We start from the raw sequence: 19,244 nt of genomic DNA on the forward strand, positions 1-19,244 counted from the left end.
TCTACAACCTATATTTCTCAACACATTCGTTTATCTGTATTGTTGTCTGTATGTGTCGATATTTATGTGTTAATTGACCATCTGTCTTAAGCAATATTACATACCCTTTCTAAGAGTCGTGAGGGCATTACATATCAGTTTTGCAACATTTTACCTTATTGGTGAGCCCACTGACTTTGTTACTCCTAGTTCTCCCAATTTTCATTTACCTGTATATTTAACTTTCCTACGTATTTCGACGCTTCTTTCCCCCTTATAACTTCGTCAGTCCACTGGCCTCATTATTTGCTCATGTTTTTGGTATGTTCCTCACACCACTTTCGCACATCTCCTTTAATTAATATCAAAACGCTTTCACTTGCCTCCATTGGCACCATATTACTCTGCTCTCACCTATAGGAAACCTTACTTCTAACATGAAAATTATTCATTTACTTAGAGTTTATTCTTTCAGATTTTCGGATTTTTGAGCTTCAATTAATTCTCTTACTGCGAAGTATCTATATTTTGTTGTTACTAACCCTTTTTGTAGATTTCCTTTATTATTTGTTTACTTTATCTACTATTTTTCTATCATTGGTGCTCATAAGTTACTGGTTGTTATTTTAACATTTAGAATTTGCTAATGCGAACTAGCTCTCATATTCTCTTATAAGTCATCATTCAGGTAAAGTCATTTTTGGGAATCATTCTTACTTACTAGGAAAATAGAGGAAACTAATAGCATAAGTACAGCATGAAGATGTATTTTCATTACTTACTGTAGATAGAACAGGAAGAGAGAATGAAACTTGACAGGGAAATAAAGTTTTATCCAGCTGGGGCTGCACAGTACGTCAAACCCTGTATCCATTAAAGAGGGGTCGACTCCCTACAGAATCTAATTACTGTCAATTTTGAAAGGCTTCAGACCTACAGTGTTTTTTAGACCTAGTTCTCTCTTACTTTTTGGGTATTCCAATCAGTATGCGTTTGCATGAGGCTTACCTATTATCCTGAATGGTTTCTGATAAACATGCTTAAACTTCTTTTTCCGCTGATATCTTATTAGATTTTCTGTTGTTTTGACCAACACAAGTTCACCAATGTTAAAACTAGTGAGGGAATGTTATTCATCGAGCATTCTTTTTCTGTACAAGGCTCTTTAACGCATATTTGCCTTAGCCTGTGCTTTCTTTTCATCAATAGACCTCTGAGATAGGGCTGGAATATCAGCCATGTTTGAAGGGATGTTATGGGGTTCCTGGGTAAACAGTAGTTCACAAGAAGCAAAACCTGTTTCATCGTGTTTAAGAATGAAATCTTCCTGGCGCAATTAGCTGTACACAATCTGTTTAACTGGCACATAATCCTCTCGCTCATACTTGCCTACGGAAAATACGCCAAGATCCTTATATGGCTAATTCTGGCCTTTTCTGGACATGCTTAAAATTTTTCATTTGCAAATTGCAGACTATTATCCGATAAGAGACTCTGATGCTTGCTAATATTTACAAAATAATCATTTTCCAGCTTATCTGCCAGAGTTTTGGCATCAACGCCCTTAATTGGACATAGTTTGACATACTTGCTAAAACCGTCAGTCACCATAAAAATAATGGTACACAATCCTTTAGCTGTCGGGAGAGGTTCGAAAATATTGGTTGACATAATTCCAGGGGTTCACTTGGTTCTAAATCGTGTATATCTCCCTGCACTACACTATTTATTGCATGTACCTTCTGACATAAAACATGCGAACCATATTGTCGAAAATCAGCTTCTCACTTAATTTAGCAATGGATTTCTTAGCTTCATACTGGCCATGTAGTAGATGCATGTAACTTATCAGCAGATCCATATGCTGAGATGGAAAACATATCTTTCATTCTGCTGAATCTAACTTCTTTTTTCGAAATAAAATTCCTTTACGCAGGCAATATTACTGGGCTACTTTTGAATAGTTAGGGATCCCTAAATGGCTTTTGACTAATCTCAACTGATCATCATTATTTTGCTCTCTTCGCCGGTTTTTACGTGCTTTCTTCACGCACTTTCCTCCTTGACCATATGTGTGGCTAACATGCACCCCTCACCTGCCAACGGAATTTCTGATTCCCTGCGTAACTCATCACTTCTTGATAGTCCTTCTGCTACCAGATTGTCCTTCTCTTGTACGTTTTTAATGTAGAAGTAGGACTGTTGAAGGTACATAGCCCACTTTGTTAGTCTTGATTGTGTCGATTTTAAGGTTTTAAAAACGTTAGTGCCTTGTGATCTCTGTATATTATCATCTTCTGACCTAACAAACAATGTTCTGACTTTTACATACCAAACACAATATCCAGTTACTCCAATTCCGAAATTCCATAATTTCGCTCAGCAGGTAACAGTGACGACTCGCATGGGCGATTGTTTTATGTACCTTTTGGTCGCCTTCCGTTTCCATCTGAAACGCTTCTACTGCAATCTCGTAATCATTCGTGTCAGTTCAGGTGCTAAAGGGTTTTGAAAAATCTGTATGGTGTTATAGTGGACTGCTCATCAAACAATTTTTTAATTCTTCAAAAAAGAGACTGGCACTGTTCAGTCTAAACCCATGAGGCATTCTTCTCCAACAAACGCAGTAGACGAGTTGCATTAAACAAGAGATCTTTTACAAAACGATGGTACAATCTGAATAAACCGAAAATTGACTTATTTCTGGGCCCTTCAAACTTTTAAGTAATATAATTTGGATTGCTCCAGAATTTTATTTTGTCTCTAACACGGCCATGTCTAACTATAATTTCGTAGCTTCTTCTTCTGTACCTTCTAGCACCCTGTCTAATAGACCAATATCTTCTCCCTATCTGGGAGTAGCCAACACTATATCATCTACATAAAACGTCACCTGATCTAACAATCTCTACCCCAGTGCGTCAGTCATTACTCTTGCAAAGGCATACTTTTGCAAAGGCACACACAGAAATATGTAATAAAAATGTGACTATTTTATGTTTGTAGCAACTGTTTCATACAACAAGGATTACGTGATTCTTTTGCCAGGGGAAAATTACAGCATCCACATGTTTTGTCCATTGATGTAAGATACTTCACTCTTAGGAACCTTTGTATGAGGTCGTCCATATTTCGCGGATGGTCTCTATTTTTTATCAAAATATAATTTAGCCAGCGTGCGTCCAGCACTAGTCTGACGGTTCCGCCACGCTTGCGCACAAGAAGAAGAGTCTTACTGTATTCATTAATTGCTTGCTCAATGACATCTCATGCCAACATACTCGAATATCTTTCTTAACAGAATATTTTAGAAGACACTGTGTTGAGTATTTAATACTTCCCTTAACTCTGCCCTTTGTTTATAAGAAATCTGATCTGTTGTCTGTACCTTAGCCTCTGTTTCTTCCAAGATATAGCTCCCTTCCGCATAAGCATCTTGCACATTATTGCTGAATTCAGCATCTTTCTGCAAGTATACGTTGTTCACCATTACTCTAATAGGAGTTCGCGTGCTTCATTGTTATTTCCCACATAATTTCCAGTGACAGGCGCTGTAATAACTCCAAAAACTGGTAAAATTAACAAAAATGGCTCTGAGCACTATGGGACTTAACTTCTGAGGTCATCAGTCCCCTAGAACTTAGAACTGCTTCAACCTAACTAACCTAAGGACATCACACACATCCATGCCCGAGGCAGGACTCAAACCTGCGACCGTAGCGGTCACTCGGTTCCAGACTTTAGCGCCTAGAACCGTTCGGCCACCCCGGCCAGCTAAAATTAACACTAAGTAGTTCTAATCAAAGTCAGTCTTCCCATGATATAAGTTCTGTACCAAACAACATTTCGACACATTACCTGAGTATGATTAAGCAAGGATGGTCTATTATTGCTTTACCTATACCAATTAGTATTAAAACTTCGTACTGTGCTGGTCTAGAAACTTTTTCAGTAGCACCAATAATTCTTAAACCGATTACTTTCATGACAATTAATTCATTCTTATTAGGAAAACACCTGCTTCGCTGCCACTATCAAGAAGGCAACGCAGTGTTATTCCTGAGATGTTAGCTTTTATAACAGGCTGAGCTATTCTAGGTTGAACAGGTTACTCATGTAAGTTATTTAATATGTCTTTTTCGGTCTGTCTCCTTCTAAAGTAATTTCATTCAGTTGCAAGTACATTTACACTTAGATTCACGGGACCATCAACCTCCACATCTGTAGCTGCCATTTCCAAGCTGCCCCAAAATTTTAAATCGAGGCACTTTACGACTTCCTCTACTTTCGTTTGCTTTACATCAGCTAAACTACTCTCTGCCTCTGAGAAACTGCGTTCCTGCGCAACATTGCTACCTATTTTACTGTCGTCTGCTTTCACAATTTGTGGCAAGTCAGTACATCTGACAGGTTCCGTGACCTCATTATTACTGCCACCCCTTCATGTGAAATCTCCACCTCCTGAAAACCTTCCAAAAGTGACTCTACTTCTTCTATCGAAACGTCAGCCCTCAGATTGCCATTATTGTCGAAGATGTAAGCCTTTACCTCATCTAACAGCTAATTTGTTTTTCCTTACTGCCTGTAACGTTTTATTTTTCTCTCTTGTCCCATTTTTCTAATGTGTCCGAAATGCTGTCAACTAGATAATGAGAGTGGTTTAGCGCATTACTGACTGTGGTCTGCGTTCCTAGTATTGGCTGTATCACTCTTTGGAGTGCACCAGTTTCCTCATAGAAGGAACTTAGTTTCCCCTCACGTGGTCTGTTGTGCTCATTCGATTCAGAATCAGAATGAGTAGCATTCTGATCTCTATCTTGTCTCGGTGGTGTATCATTTTGGTGGCTGTGTATCTCCTCTTTCTCTATCGAGACCTTTACCACGACAATTAGATCGCGTATTCTGAAATTCTAAATTTCTCACATTCCCATTCCCACTGTCAATATTTCGGATGTTTATGTGACTGTCAGAGGACCTGCTCCACAACAGCAGCTACGCTTTCCACTCGCTCGAGTACTCAGTGAACCTGTTCACATTATCTCTAGGTGTGGGAATGATTCTTTTCTGCCAGTGCCAAAGCAGCTTATCTTCTGTTATCGTGAGCATGATTTTCTGTTTCACCTTTTCTATCAGATGCGACAGCCATGAAACCCACTGTCTAGAAAATCCCTTAGCTGATTCACGACCTGGAGTAAACTTTACACCACTTCAAAATGCTCTCAAAACGTCGTTTTGTTTGTTGTGTGACCAGTACTTAATTAGAAAGTCAGTTTGAAATTCAGAAAGAGTTTTAATCTAATGGTTACGTCAGCTGACCATCGAGAAGCAGCTCCTGCCAAATGACTTTTAAGAAAGAAATTTTTCCACGTTCTGACGATGCAGTTGGTAAAACATCCTCAAAATGATTACAGAGCTCTAACAGGTGAATTTGTTTGTCGGGATTAAAACGTAAAATTTGACGATGTCGGATGAAAGCTGCGTCAACTGAAGCAATATGATGAACTGTAGTATTACAAGGGCTACCAGAAGTTATTCTATTTTCTATGTTAGTAATACTAGTATTTACACTACTGGCCATTAAAATTGCTACACCAAGAGGAAATGCAGATGATAAGCGGGTATTCATTGGACAAATATATTATACTAGAACTGACATGTGATTACGTTTTCACGCAATTTGGGTGCATAGATCCAGAGAAATCAGTACCCAGAACAACCACCTCTGGCCGTAATAACGGCCTTCGTACGCCTGGGCATTGAGTCAAACAGAGCTTGGATGGCATGCACAGGTACAGCTGCCCATGCAGCTTGAACACGATACCACAGTTCATCAAGAGTAGTGACTGGCTTACTGTGACGAGCCAGTTGCTCGGCCACCATTGAAATGACGTTTTCAACAGGTGAGAGTTCTGGAGAATGTGCAGGCCAGGGCAGCAGTCGAACATTTTCTGTATCCAGAAAGGCCCGTACAGGATCTGCAACATGAGGTCGTGCATTATCCTGCTAAAATGTAAGGTTTCGCTGGGATCGAATGACGGGTAGAGCCACGGGTCGTAACACATCTGGAATGTAACGTCCACTGTTCAAAGTGCCGTCAATTCCAACAAGAAGTGACCGAGACGTGTAACCAATGGCATCCCATACCATCACGCCAAGTGATACGCCGGTATGGCGATGACGAATATACGCTTGCAATGTGCGTTCACCGCGATGTCGCCAAACACGGATGCGACCATCATGATGCTGTAAACAGAACCTGGATTCATCGGAAAAAGATGACATGTTGCCATTTGTGCACCCAGGTTCGTCGATGAGTACACCATCGTAGGCGCTCCTGTCTGTGTTGCAGCGTCAAGGTTAACCGCAGCCATGTTCTCCGACCTGATAGTGCAGATGGTTGTTGTCTTGCAAACGTCCCTATCTGTTGACTCAGGGATCGAGACGTGGCTGCACGATCCGTTACAGCCAAGCGGATAAGATGCCTGTCATCTCGACTGCTAATGATACGAGGCCGTTGGAATCCAGCACGGCGTTCCGTGTTACCCTCCTTAATCCACCAATTCCATATTCTGCTAACAGTCTTTGGATCTCGACCAACGCGAGCGGTAATGTCGCGATACGATAAACCGCAATCGCGATAGGCTACAATCCGACCTTTATCAAAGTCGGAAACGTCATGGTACGCGTTTCTCCTCCTTACACGAGGCATCACAACAACATTTCACCAGGCAAGGCCGGTCAACTGCTTTTTGTGTATGAGAAATCGGTTGGAAACTTTCCTCATGTCAGGACGTTGTAGGTGTCGCCACCGGCGCCAACCTTGTGTGAATGCTCTGAAAAGCTCATCATTTGCATATCACAGCATCTTCTTCCTGTCGGTTAAATTTCGCGTCTCTAGCACATCATCTTCGTGGTGTAGCAATTTTAATGGCCAGTAGCGTAGTTCTTCTACTTGTAGTTCTGCTGCCTCCACTCTGTCAGAAAGTTTTTTATCAACATCCCCACAGTATTCCATTGTCAAATTTTTCTTTCTTATTATTCTTCTGACAAGCATAAACTTTATTAGTTATTTCCTCAAACCGATTAGGGTAAATTTTGGATTCGCGGCCTATTCTATCTGACAATCTCCCTTTCATAAGACCATTACATTAAATCTTTACGAACGTTACCATATTCGCTTTTGAAAATTAGCTAGCGGTTGTCCTACTTTAACTTGCAGATCACGTTGGTCAGAAACCATTTTATAATTTAAGCTATTTAGTTTTGAGTTCATTTCATCCTTCAGTTCTTCATTGCTAAATTCAATGGTTTATCACTGGATTTCATCTTATTGCTCAGTTCTTCATGATGTGATTCAAGTTTAGAAAACAGTAATTGCATCCCACTTGGTGCCTCTATCTTGCCATTTGGCGTTTCAACTGGTTTTAAAGTAGTTTCTGGAATTCCCTATATTGGCTGAATTTCATTATCTGATAACTCAATTTTCCTTTATCTTTCTAGACTTCAGCTTCAGTTACTTCACCATCAGAAATTGGTTCTAACTTCGCAGCAAAATTGAAATCTACCTCCTATTCTACTTTTGAAAAGTTTCCTTCAGATGTTTGGTCTGTTGCAGCAGACATCCTTATGGAAGTGTTTGAAGAAACAGCGCACCACTCCGTACCAGTAAATCCAGAATGTTGGCTCCGATATGATGATGATACTGTCGTTATCCGGTCACAGGGAGAAGAAAAGCATGCAATTTCCACCAACATCTGAACCAGCTGCACAGCAGAATCCAATTCACTGGGAGATAGAAAAGAATGGGGTGCTGCATTTCCTCGACGTGGAAGTTTACCGAACGCCTAATGGTAAACTGGGCCGTAGAGTATAGAGGAAGCCATCCAGTACTGACAGGTACCTACATGCCTCCTCTTAACATCACCCTACGCAGAAGAAACCCACCCTGTACACTTTAATCAAGTGGGTTCATAGGATCACCGATAAGGAACATCTAAATGGTGAACTACAGAACTTCAAGTCCATTTTTGGTGCTGTTAGTTATGGGATGAAACTAATAAAACTATGGCGACAAGGAATGAAAGAAATAGAGGAGAACAGAAGGAAGCACAAAATATTGCTGTGTTATCATATGTTCAACCAGCCACTGAACGGGTGGGCAAAATTCCCCACCGAGCAGGCGTCAAGCCGATTTTCCGATACAGCAACAGAATAAAAGATGTTCTTTGCACAAGGAAAGAAGCAGTTGACAAAGTACATGCTGCTGGAGTTTACCAAATCAGGTGCGACTGTGGATTAGCGTATGTAAGTGAGACGGGGCCACCCATCAGGATATCTGGACGCGAAAGATATATCCGACTAAGACAACGCATCTAGTCAGCGGTGGCAGAACACCGGGATGAGTAGGACAAACAGATTGATTTTGGTGAAGCTCGAATATTGGCGAAACAGCCATTTAATTTCAGGGGGAAAATTAGAGAGGCAATAGAAATATCCAAGCGACTCAGCAGTATGAACAGAGAAGACGGGCACCGACTTACGACGTCTTGGCTGCCAGCGATAACAGCGTTACGGAACGACAGCTCACGTGAAGCAATAGACACAGGAGTGTGGGAGACCGCAGCGGCTGCAAGTACATAAAGTACTGGCGCTCTTCGGCCGGCGCTAGGAAGCAGGAAAACAAAGCCGCGTCACAACTGCCGCATGGTTTTCCATTCACCGATTCCCACCAGTCACAAGCAGTAATGCAGACACTAATTAGAACGTCCGGTTCCCACCAACGCAAAGAAATAATAAAAACACCAATAAAGTTCTTCTAACATCCCTCCCTTTCATTTTAACAGCTTATCACAATCAGATAACAGCCACGTCTGTAGGTATATAAGAAAACGTTTTCTCATTCAGCACCAAACGAAAACACCGTGAAGAAGGTCACTTGCAACAGCGTACGAAAACAAAAAGCTTTTTGACTTTGGGTTTATTACTTTGACAGAACCATCTTCGTTAGTTTCAGTTTCTAATTCTGAGGATAAATCATCAGAGACTGGTTCCATCTTAACTTTCACATCACCATTATCAGCAGGTGCCCTTTCGAAAGGCCTGTTAGAAGCAGTCAACAAATACACTTTAACTATTCGTGAAGTAATTGCTTACCCTCGATGAGCGCTACTGGTGCGGTGTACTAGCAAACGTGAAGCGACGCTTTGCAACGTAATGCAAGGCAGCAGCAGCAGCAGCTATGTCGGTGAAAATGGCGGTTTGTGTCGCTTAGTGCAGTAGCTCCCCATGGTCTGCTGGGTACGAGTGGGCGCGCGCCTTACCTTGCAGGTAACTTGCAGCTCCACGCAGCTGCCCAGTGGTGCACCGTCTCCATGTAATCTCAGCGGCGGTTGTAGCTGTGGTGTAGCTGTGGTGTAGCTTCTTACCTCCTTCTATAACGTTCAAGATTGCTGCCGCTAACATTCACAACTTAGTTTCCACACTCGTGAGCAAATCTTAACACTGTTCTCGCACTGGTTTCAGCACATTTCACTTCGGTTTGAGTTCCTTGTTTTATACTGATCACTCTCACAGTTCAGTTTCACGGCCGATGCACAGTATGTTGAGTAGCGGTGTGCAGGGAGGAGACCCCCCAAGAGGGATCATTGCAATTAAATTTTATTTGTGGTGCCACCGCCAGACACCACACTTGCTAGGTGGTAGCCTTTAAATCGGCCGCGGTCCGTTAGTATACGTCGGACCCGCGTGTCGCCACTATCAGTGACTGTAGACGGAGCGCCGCTACACGGCAGGTCTAGAGAGACTTCCTAGCACTCGCCCCAGTTGTACAACCGACTTTGCTAGCGATGCTTCACTGACAAAATACGCTCTCATTTGCCGAGACGATAGTTAGCATAGCCTTCAGCTACGTCATTTGCTACGACCTAGCAAGGCGCCATTACCAGTTACTATTGATACTGTAAAACATGTACCGTCAAGAGCGACGTTCACCATTAATGGATTAATGTTAAGTATTCCACCAGCTACGTCCGTTTTTTCTAAATTCTAATTTCCTTGTCCTGTTCCAGTCCTCACGCCAGCCTGCGTGAGCTAAAACGCGTGCCTTTCGGCTTCCTCTAGTATCACGGTGTTGGCTCTCCTGCCAACCCACAACATTATTAAATAATTTTTTCCATTCATAATGTACGGCCGTAGCCGGCTTGGGCATACTGTGGTGGAAGGTGCTAGCCGGGAGACCGTGGTCGGCACATTCCTGCCACGTGCTCCTCGGTAAGGCTCTAGTCCCAAGGGTTAGTTGCGCTGACGGGGGTACGCTACTAACAAGGCGCGTTGGCGGAATCAACGCTCCAATCAGAGACTAGTCGTGTGATCACGTGGGAACAAGGCCGGGAGCGGCGAGGGTGGCTTGGAAACAGCTCCGCGCCCTCTTAGCTTCACACCTCGGCCCCGAGTAGTCGCTCCTCTAGCCTCTGCCTTTCTCATCGAACCTCCTGATGAACAGACGGCAACCCCTCTTGGGGCTTTGGGATGCTAAGCCCTACTTAGGCACCCACGTACCATCTTTACATGAATAAATAGGGTCCATTCAAGCTTTTAATTATTACAACGCCCACAATTTTCCGCTCCTGACATCTATCCTGACGAACAAGTGGTGTCAGAAGTGATCTTAGAGGAAGCGGAGTACCGACAATTGATGTCTTTATCAGAGGGGTTAACCCTCGCATAGGGCTTCAGGTTAAAGTTGTTTAAAAGAAATTGCTACTGAACATAACGTACATCAGATGGTCATCACTTCGTCACTTTGCCTTTGCATGCTTTCCACCTACCTTCGCCGTCTACAAGAACCTGAAAACGCTTTTTGCAGTCAACCAGATAGCGATGGAGAACATACTGAAAGAAAATGTTGCTACTTGCTATTTACTCAGCGAGATCAAGAACTGTAAATAAAAGTTTTGAGTTTAAACTGTTTGATAGATTTAGTAGTATTGCAACTAATATCCCCTTCGGAAACTGCACTATTAACGGTTCAGAGGCGACCTCTAAGGGAAGTTCACAGACTTTTAATCACAAAATGTTAATTGCTCGCTTTGAAAATAGAATGTTATCTCCCCACTTGGAACAGGGTTTGGTCAGCGTTGTTGGGGCGACACAAATAGTTACTTCCTTGAAATCTAAGCGATTGAGGACGATATACAGTTCTCACTAGTTCACGTCCCGTTTTTACCAAAAACGCGTTCAAGTCTGCCCAGCTCTGACGTCATCCGAGGCATATCGTAAGAGGGCATTTGACTTACATGGACAGTTTGCTATCTCGGGGTGAAGTGTGTCCTATCACTGCCTCTCTGGGCGCATTTACACGGGGGCGCCGCGGGGCGCTAAACGGAACATATGCTGTCAACAGCACAAGACGCAGAAAGCAGTATCTACATGGTCCCTTTCTCGGACACGTATTAATTAATAGCTCTCTCGTTCAACAGTTTATAATATTCTTAATTTTTATTTAAATAGAGCTGGGTTTGCTGTAGTTACTGAAAACGTTTCAGTTCCACTGTATTTAAACTTTTCCAGCTAGAATTTTTATAATACAACTGACAGTAGAACATGACCTGTAAACTGCCTCTTTAGGATTCCTTGTAACAATTGTTATTTACGACACAATCTTGAAACATGGTACAGCTTTATTGATTCATGAATGTAATCGAGTGCTGTAATTAGAACTTTCTGTTACAAATACAAGTGATACTTCATCTGCCACGAATATGAACGTTTTCGTTTCAAATTTAGTTTTAGTAAATAAACTGAAAACTAATAGAAGTAGCTTACTGGTGACACATATTTAATATTTTTACACGAAACTGAGGCAACAAACTAATTTAAGCATTCTGAGTTTAGCGGCTTCAGTTTTTCTTAAAAACGCCGATTTTAACCAAAATATTGCTCTGAATCAAGTCGATACTTGAAACCTTTAATTGTAACTGACACATATTCTAACCAATTTTTAGCTTTCTCGCTTTATTATTCAGCACCACTTATTGTTTCTTAAGATCGTATATTTTGCCTAACTTACTCATTTGATCATTAATATACATTATACATAATATACATTATAGTATACATTGATGAAGTTTGGAAAAGTTATTTCAGTTTTGAGCTCTGAGCACTATGGGACTTAACTTCTGAGGTCATCAGTCCCCTAGAACTTAGAACTACTTAAACCTAACTAACCTAAGGACATCACCCACATCCATGCCCGAGGCAGGATTCGAAACTGCGACCGTAGCGGTCGCGCGGTTCCGGACTGTAGCGCCTAGAACCGCGTGGCCACTCCGGCCGGCATTTCAGTTTTTTAATTTCACTTTTAAACTATGGTTCAGTCCTTTGTATGTAAAGCGCAGCTGATGTGTGAGTACGTGGCGCTGGTAGTAGTGAACTGGGATAAGCACTGGCACACTCTCTAGCCTCTGTATCTCTTACAATGTTAAAGCTCTTGTTTAGCCTCAGAACGCGTTTCCCTTCGGCGCCCGTAGGGGCCATCCGGCCCTTTGTCGATCATGCACGCGGAGTCAGTCGTCTGCTGGAGATAGTTGTGACATTTACCCTGGTGGTGGGCTAGAGGCGCCACACTGTCCTATGATTCCAAGTTTTATCCGAGTTGGATAAAGTTATACTTAGCGCCTTCCACTTCCGGTGCGGTTTCCGCAGTCTAGGCCGGCTATTAAATTCTAGTAGCGCTTTGAGAGGGAAGTTAGCCTACATGGATCAGTTCTGGGCACACTACGTCGAGGCTTATGAAACAGTTACTCTAAGACGCTCACAGAGGAAAATATTACTGGAGGGAGATCTTTTTGCTAAAATAGTCTCTCTGGATCTCACCAGAAAATTGGCTCTCAGCATTCACTTTCTGCTGCTTGTCTTGGTTAATATTTCACGTTTGTGTTTATCAATTACAATTATTGTTTGTGCCGATATCTTCCTTATCAATCTCTGGGTCGAATGATAACGGTTGAATAATGTACTAATTCTCTTAAATTTACACCTCAGCTGAGGACTTTTATATCCATTTTGTTTTTCTTAAGTTATATGATAATTCCAGGAGTGCCAATGTAGAAAATAGTTTCTGCAGCACTTTACCATGACTCTTCAGTGAACGTTTATTGTAATAAGTAAATGTTTCAAAGTATATAATCGTCACCTACCGTGTTTTGGTGACCAGATTTTATCACTTGTTTAGACTGGTGTTTTAACATTCTAAATGCTCATTTTCATTCTCCTTTCTTTCTCTCTGTTCTGCATTATCTGTTATCCTAACTGTTATTCCTATTCCTAGGCTCAAATTTGCTGGTTTTGTAAATGCCAGTGAACCAAAACTATTTCGTTAATTGTTTGAAGTAAAAGTAAAGTACTTTAATTAAACCAGTAACAAAAAGACTTTTGATGTAGATTAGTCTTACAAACAATGTTTAACTCGGAAGTAAATGTTCTTTTATGATTAACTGTAGGGAAGTGTTTTCTGAGAAACCTTGTACTAATATAATTGTCAAAACTATTAATGGCACCTTATCCTTACCTGCCTCCTACCTATCAAGTTCTGCACACCAGCATAATTCAGATTGATAACTAAGGTATTTCGATTCAGTGGCAGTGGATAAGAGTAACAAACATTTCTATTCCAAAGAAAGACCCTACGGGTTAAGACTTTTGATCAGTAATTAACGATTTCTTGAGCAAGAAGAACAAGGGCGATTGGGAAAAAGCAGCAACAGAAAGAAGAGAAAAAGTAGAGATAAGTAATACGAATAGCACTCCTAAATAACTTTTAGTGTAACGGGCAGGCCATAGGGTTACATCTGCTGCATAGTTGTCCTCTTCTCAGATAACGCTTTTGAAAATCTTATTCAATCTGCCTTATTTTACCGTCAGATGTATTAAATTCCTAGCAGTTCTAGGAGCTTCAATCTTGAACCGCGCCACCGCTACGGCTCCAGGTTCGAATCTTGCCTCGGGCATGGATGTGTGTGATGTCCTTAGGTTATTTAGGTTTAAGTAGTTCTAGGGGACAGATGACCTCAGATGTTAAGTCCCACAGTGCTCAGAGCCATTTCAATCATTTATTAAATTCCTATCATAACAGTACAGCGTCTCTCTTAGCATAATTAGAGGAACATTAGCAGTTGTAAGGTATTTTTTATGTACAACGTATCTGAAATGCTCATTGCTTGAAAAAAAACCTTCTAGAAAACAAAAAAAAAAAAACGCTCTCCACAAATTGCTTCAAAAGCTTGAAAGACTTCAGTGAGATCACAAGGAAACAAAACTAGTCATAAATGCTTCTTAACAATGCTGTTGAGTCAACCATACTACCCTCAGAGAATTACTAAACATCTCTGTTCTCTCAGAAGCTAAATGGAGAAAATTGTTAGCTATAGCGGTGGGAAATATTTTCTTTTTGTACTTTATTGATCTGCAGACATATATATAAAGGCACTATGATGAAGTCCGTTTCCTCGTTTATGTGGTGTCCACGTCTATTTTCCTGAACGGGATTTCATACCATGACGCAGTTACACATTTTAGTCTCACGATCATGTTCAGTTCTAAATCTGCATGTTCAGACAACGATATATTTCTTACATCTCATTTATACGATGCATGTTACCGATGAGATTTATCCGACTTCGTTGTCTAGAGCTTAACGTTGTTAATGCTGAGAAACCGAATCGATTCCCGGCCACTACCTTCGTTTTCTGTGGTTAAAATATCTCTAACTCAACTCCACGTGGCCAGATGAAGAAAAGAAATTGCATTCATAGAAATTGAAACCTTACAACTTTGCCCTTTGCGAATCATCGATGGCATTTATCATTTTTTAAAACTTATGTCCTTTAAATGGCGTCCTTACTGTACGAATACATCGCTACAACATTTCATCTGGGATACTGTGATTTACGTCCCGAATTCTCTGTTTCAACTCATCCAGGGTTCTTGGTCGTAGACTTTTGCTGTTGAGGTAGCCCAACAAGACAAATCACAAATAGATAAATCTGGCGATCTAGGGGGCCAGGGAATATTACCGAATTGTGAGATCACATGGTTGCCAAAAAATCCTCGCACATATGCCATTGATTGCAGTGCAGTGTGTGATGTCGCTCCGTCCTGTTGAAACCAGGATTCTTGAACTTTTGGAAAGCTGTTCAATGCAGGTGTGATGAAACTTCATAACATCTCCACGTAACGATCGTAATTGATAGTTATTGTGTTTCCCTGTTCATTTGTGAGAAAATACGGTCCGATAATTCCATGTGACGAAACACCACACCATACTGTCACTTGACTAGCGTGTAAGGGCCGCTCGTGAACGTTATTAGGATTTGTGTTTGCCCATAACGGTAGTTCTGTTTATTCACATAACGTTTGAGATGAAAATATGCCTAATCTGTTATCCACAACTTGTTTAGAAACTCATCGTCGTTGTTTATTTTTGTTATCATTTGTTGACGGAATCCTAATCCTAACTTGTAATCGTTGTCCTTCAATTGTTGCACCATCTGTAGTTTATACGGATGAAATTTTACATCAAGACGAAGAATTATGCGGACAATCTCCCGGGACATTTCAACCACTGCTGCTTGCTTAAAAATTGAACGCCGTGGGCTCCGTAAGACAAACTCGCGTACAACATCAATGTTCGCTGGAGAACGCACACCTCTTGGTCACCGTGTAGGTTTCTTCTTGAGGGCAGAGCCATTCTCTTCAAAGTTATTAACCAAACATTTTATCATGTGTTTCGACGGAACGGTATCACAACGTCGTAAATTATAAAGACGTCGAAACTCCCTCTGCGCTGCTACCAAACTGTGATTGTTTTTATAAAACATTTTTATGGCTAACGCACGCTGTTGTCCGTTCCACTGATCCATGATTACTGCAATGCCGGCCAGTTTACTCGCTGTCACGAACCTGCAGTGCCGCCACCTGCCCATGGCTGCCACTACTCACTTCAAACATTCCAGTTATTCTGTGTCACCCTGTACCTGTTCTACACCGTTGAACCTACTGGAAACGTTTCCAATAAACAATTTGCTTAACAGCGCAGGCGTCCGGAAGCTTGTATGATTCAAGCAGGGCGTTGAATAAGAGCGATGTAAGGAAAAACTCTACTACTGTTCAACTTAAGGAGACCATTTTATTATTTGTTAATTTACATATTAGCTCATTTATGTTGTGAATCACAACAGTTCACGAGCATACTGAGTGAAATCGGTATGCATGCGACAGCATGCCCTACCTCATACGTTCCAAAACCTCCAGGCGTCATATAGCCCCGTCGCTATTGATGACAGAAAGTGTTTTAGATAGTCCTTGGGCTAGGGACCATTGAATATCCACTTGCAATTATCCTATAGTACAGGGTTAAATTATGAATGGTTCAAATGGCTCTGGGCACTATGGGACTTAACATCTGAGGTCATCAGTCCCCTAAAACTTAGAACTACTTAAACCTAACTAATCTAAGGACATCACATACATCCATGCCCGAGGCAGGATTCGAACCTGCGACAGTAGCGGTCACGCGGTTCCTGACTGAAGCGCCTAGAACCGCTCGGGCACACGGGCCGGCGCAATTATGAATGTTACACCCTTTATCCTGTTTAGACAAATGCAGCAAAGCGGTCGAGTCTTTTTGCATTTGCTGTGGTCTACTGTGGGCGTTAAGGAACCTGTGGAGACACCATTAGCTGATAGGTTATTCCTTAGAAAACCCCATAAAGGTTTTTTTAGCACTTTTGTACTGAAACAACTGCGGATCCCAAGCAGGCTATGGACAGCTAATCTCTGAAATTTTTACGATATATTTCTCAGATCCCGATGCCGAACAACATAAAAAGTTTCTTGATATCCTTTTCAGGGACGCAGAGGTTCAGTTACTTTACCTGTACGCATAGAATAAGCATGTAAAAACCGGTATGAGGTGAAAACGTATTTTATGAAGTGATGTAGCGCAGAGAAATATGCTGTAAAGTGTGTCTGTTATCATCATAAGATTACCGGGAACCTCATATTGTAGTACTGACGCACATTAAAAATTTTTGTGCACGTAAAATCCGGTCTGAGGTGGAGAAATGGTTTTGCGTTATTATAATTTCACATATGCAAACTATAAAAATTTTACTGACCCCGTAAAGTTTTTTCATATGAGTCTCTTGCGCAGATGTGGCACGGAGAATAAGAGAACCACCGGGAAAAATTCTCCTATCGGAGCACAAAAGAATGCGAAAATGTTGATGTTTATTTAAAATAGTCTTAATGAAAGCTGAGGTACCAGTAGCCTCATTCTACCTACATCGGCACCTTTAAAAGTTTTCCTAAAAATTTTGGCGTATTGACATATTCGCACTTTTTTAAGATGAGAGAGATGGAGACCGTGGCACTGAGAAAGAAACTAAACAGCAATAAATACTGGAAATTAATAGACATCGGTTGTGTTATAGAAAGAGACAGTGGCAGTGTAGGAAACTGATGGGACGCTGTGGCAGAGGATCATAGATGACAGTGACAGAACAGTGCTAGGCAGTGAATATAAAATAAACGAAAAGAATAAAAAGGAGTTAAACGAACAGAAAAAATAAAGGAAAAAATTAAACAATTCATTAATCTTAACAAATCATCTCAAGAATTAAATCCTTCGAATAAAATCCAGCTAAAAGATTGAAGGAGACAGTGCAAGTGGGAGAGGTATAAAGAGAACGAGAAACAGGAAGTGGACGAAAGCCAATAATAATTGTGATATCTATGACAATGACAATGAGAAAGAGAGAGGTAGTGACAGTGAAAATAGACAGCAGCAATGGGAAGGAATGAATAAGACAGTAGCAGTAGGCGAGAGCAAGAGGGAGTCACTGACAGAGAGAGGAGATAGTAGTAGTAGGACAGAACGAAGGAGACTGAGGCTGTGGAACAGGAGACACTGACAGCTAGACTCGAAGAGATAATGACAGTGAATATGGCTGAATGAGTGAGTGAGAATGGGCAAGTGAGAGTGGATGCGTATGAGTTGCTTATACCGATGGATTACTGAGTTACAGTTAAGGAAACTTGTGAGAGCGAGAGGTGAGTCACATGTTAAAAAGACAGCGAATTTATTCGTATACTTGTAAAAATTGTTAACGGTGCTGAGGAAAGTAGAATGAGGCAGCTGGTACCCTACTTTACAGTCAGGGTCTTTTAAACAGTAGCATATTTAACTTTTTTGTGCTCCAATAGGAGCATTTTTCCGCTGCTCTTAATATGAAAGGATACAAATGTATCATATATAGCTACTCACTTACTGTGTGCAAAAGATTTGACTCTGGCGACAAAGAGGTAAAATTAAGTTACTTCTGCGGACTAGTCCCGGCGGAGGTTCGAGTCCTCCCTCGACCATGGGTGTGTGTGTTTGTCCTTAGGATAATTTAGGTTAAGTAGTGTGTAAGCTTAGGGACTGATGACCTTAGCAGTTAAATCCCATAAGATTTCACACACATCTGAACTTCTGCGGAAGCTCCATTGCAAATACTTTATCTAACGCCTTTGAAGTTCTAAAAAACTCACCTGTCCTTAAACCTGTCAGACAGTGGCAGATCCTGGCTTGCAATACCCAGCGACAAACATCTTTATGTGTCATTGTAGTAACTGTCAATCTCCTCACGGCTGTCCACGCGCTTTGTCTGGAAGGCCGTTTTTTTTTTTTCACGCACTGGCACATGTCTCTCATTTCATAGATCTAGTCCATCTATCGTAAATCTTATGCACAATGCTGTGATTTACACCGTGTTTTAAATTTTCCAGGGGAACACGATGGTATAATACTTCGGCGGCGACAATAATTTTAACAGGTGCTCGGCTGGCTTTTATAGCCCGGACGTGTTCCAGATCCAGTCCCACGCAACAGCGGCCCAGAGCGTCATAAATGTGGACATCACGAGGACTGGAGCGTTTAGCGGCCGTACATCAGAGTTATCCTTTCTGCCCGTGTCCTGTCCTCCCACTCACCGCTAAGGTTGTGCGGAGGGAGATATACACCGGTCTGTCATATTAGGGGGCACAAATCACGGCTCGCAATAGGCGATAGAGAAGGAACGAAAGAGGACAGCCCACAAAACCTGCGTTTTCTCGAACAACATGTTTCTTTTTGCTATCTTTTCGTGCCGCATTACTGCTTCAAAAATCGAGCTGATACGAGGGGTATCCAGAAAGTAAGTGCCGATTGCTGGGGACAACAGTAAATA

This window comes from Schistocerca cancellata, chromosome 9, assembly GCF_023864275.1.
Source record: "Schistocerca cancellata isolate TAMUIC-IGC-003103 chromosome 9, iqSchCanc2.1, whole genome shotgun sequence".
NCBI lineage: Eukaryota > Metazoa > Arthropoda > Insecta > Orthoptera > Acrididae > Schistocerca > Schistocerca cancellata.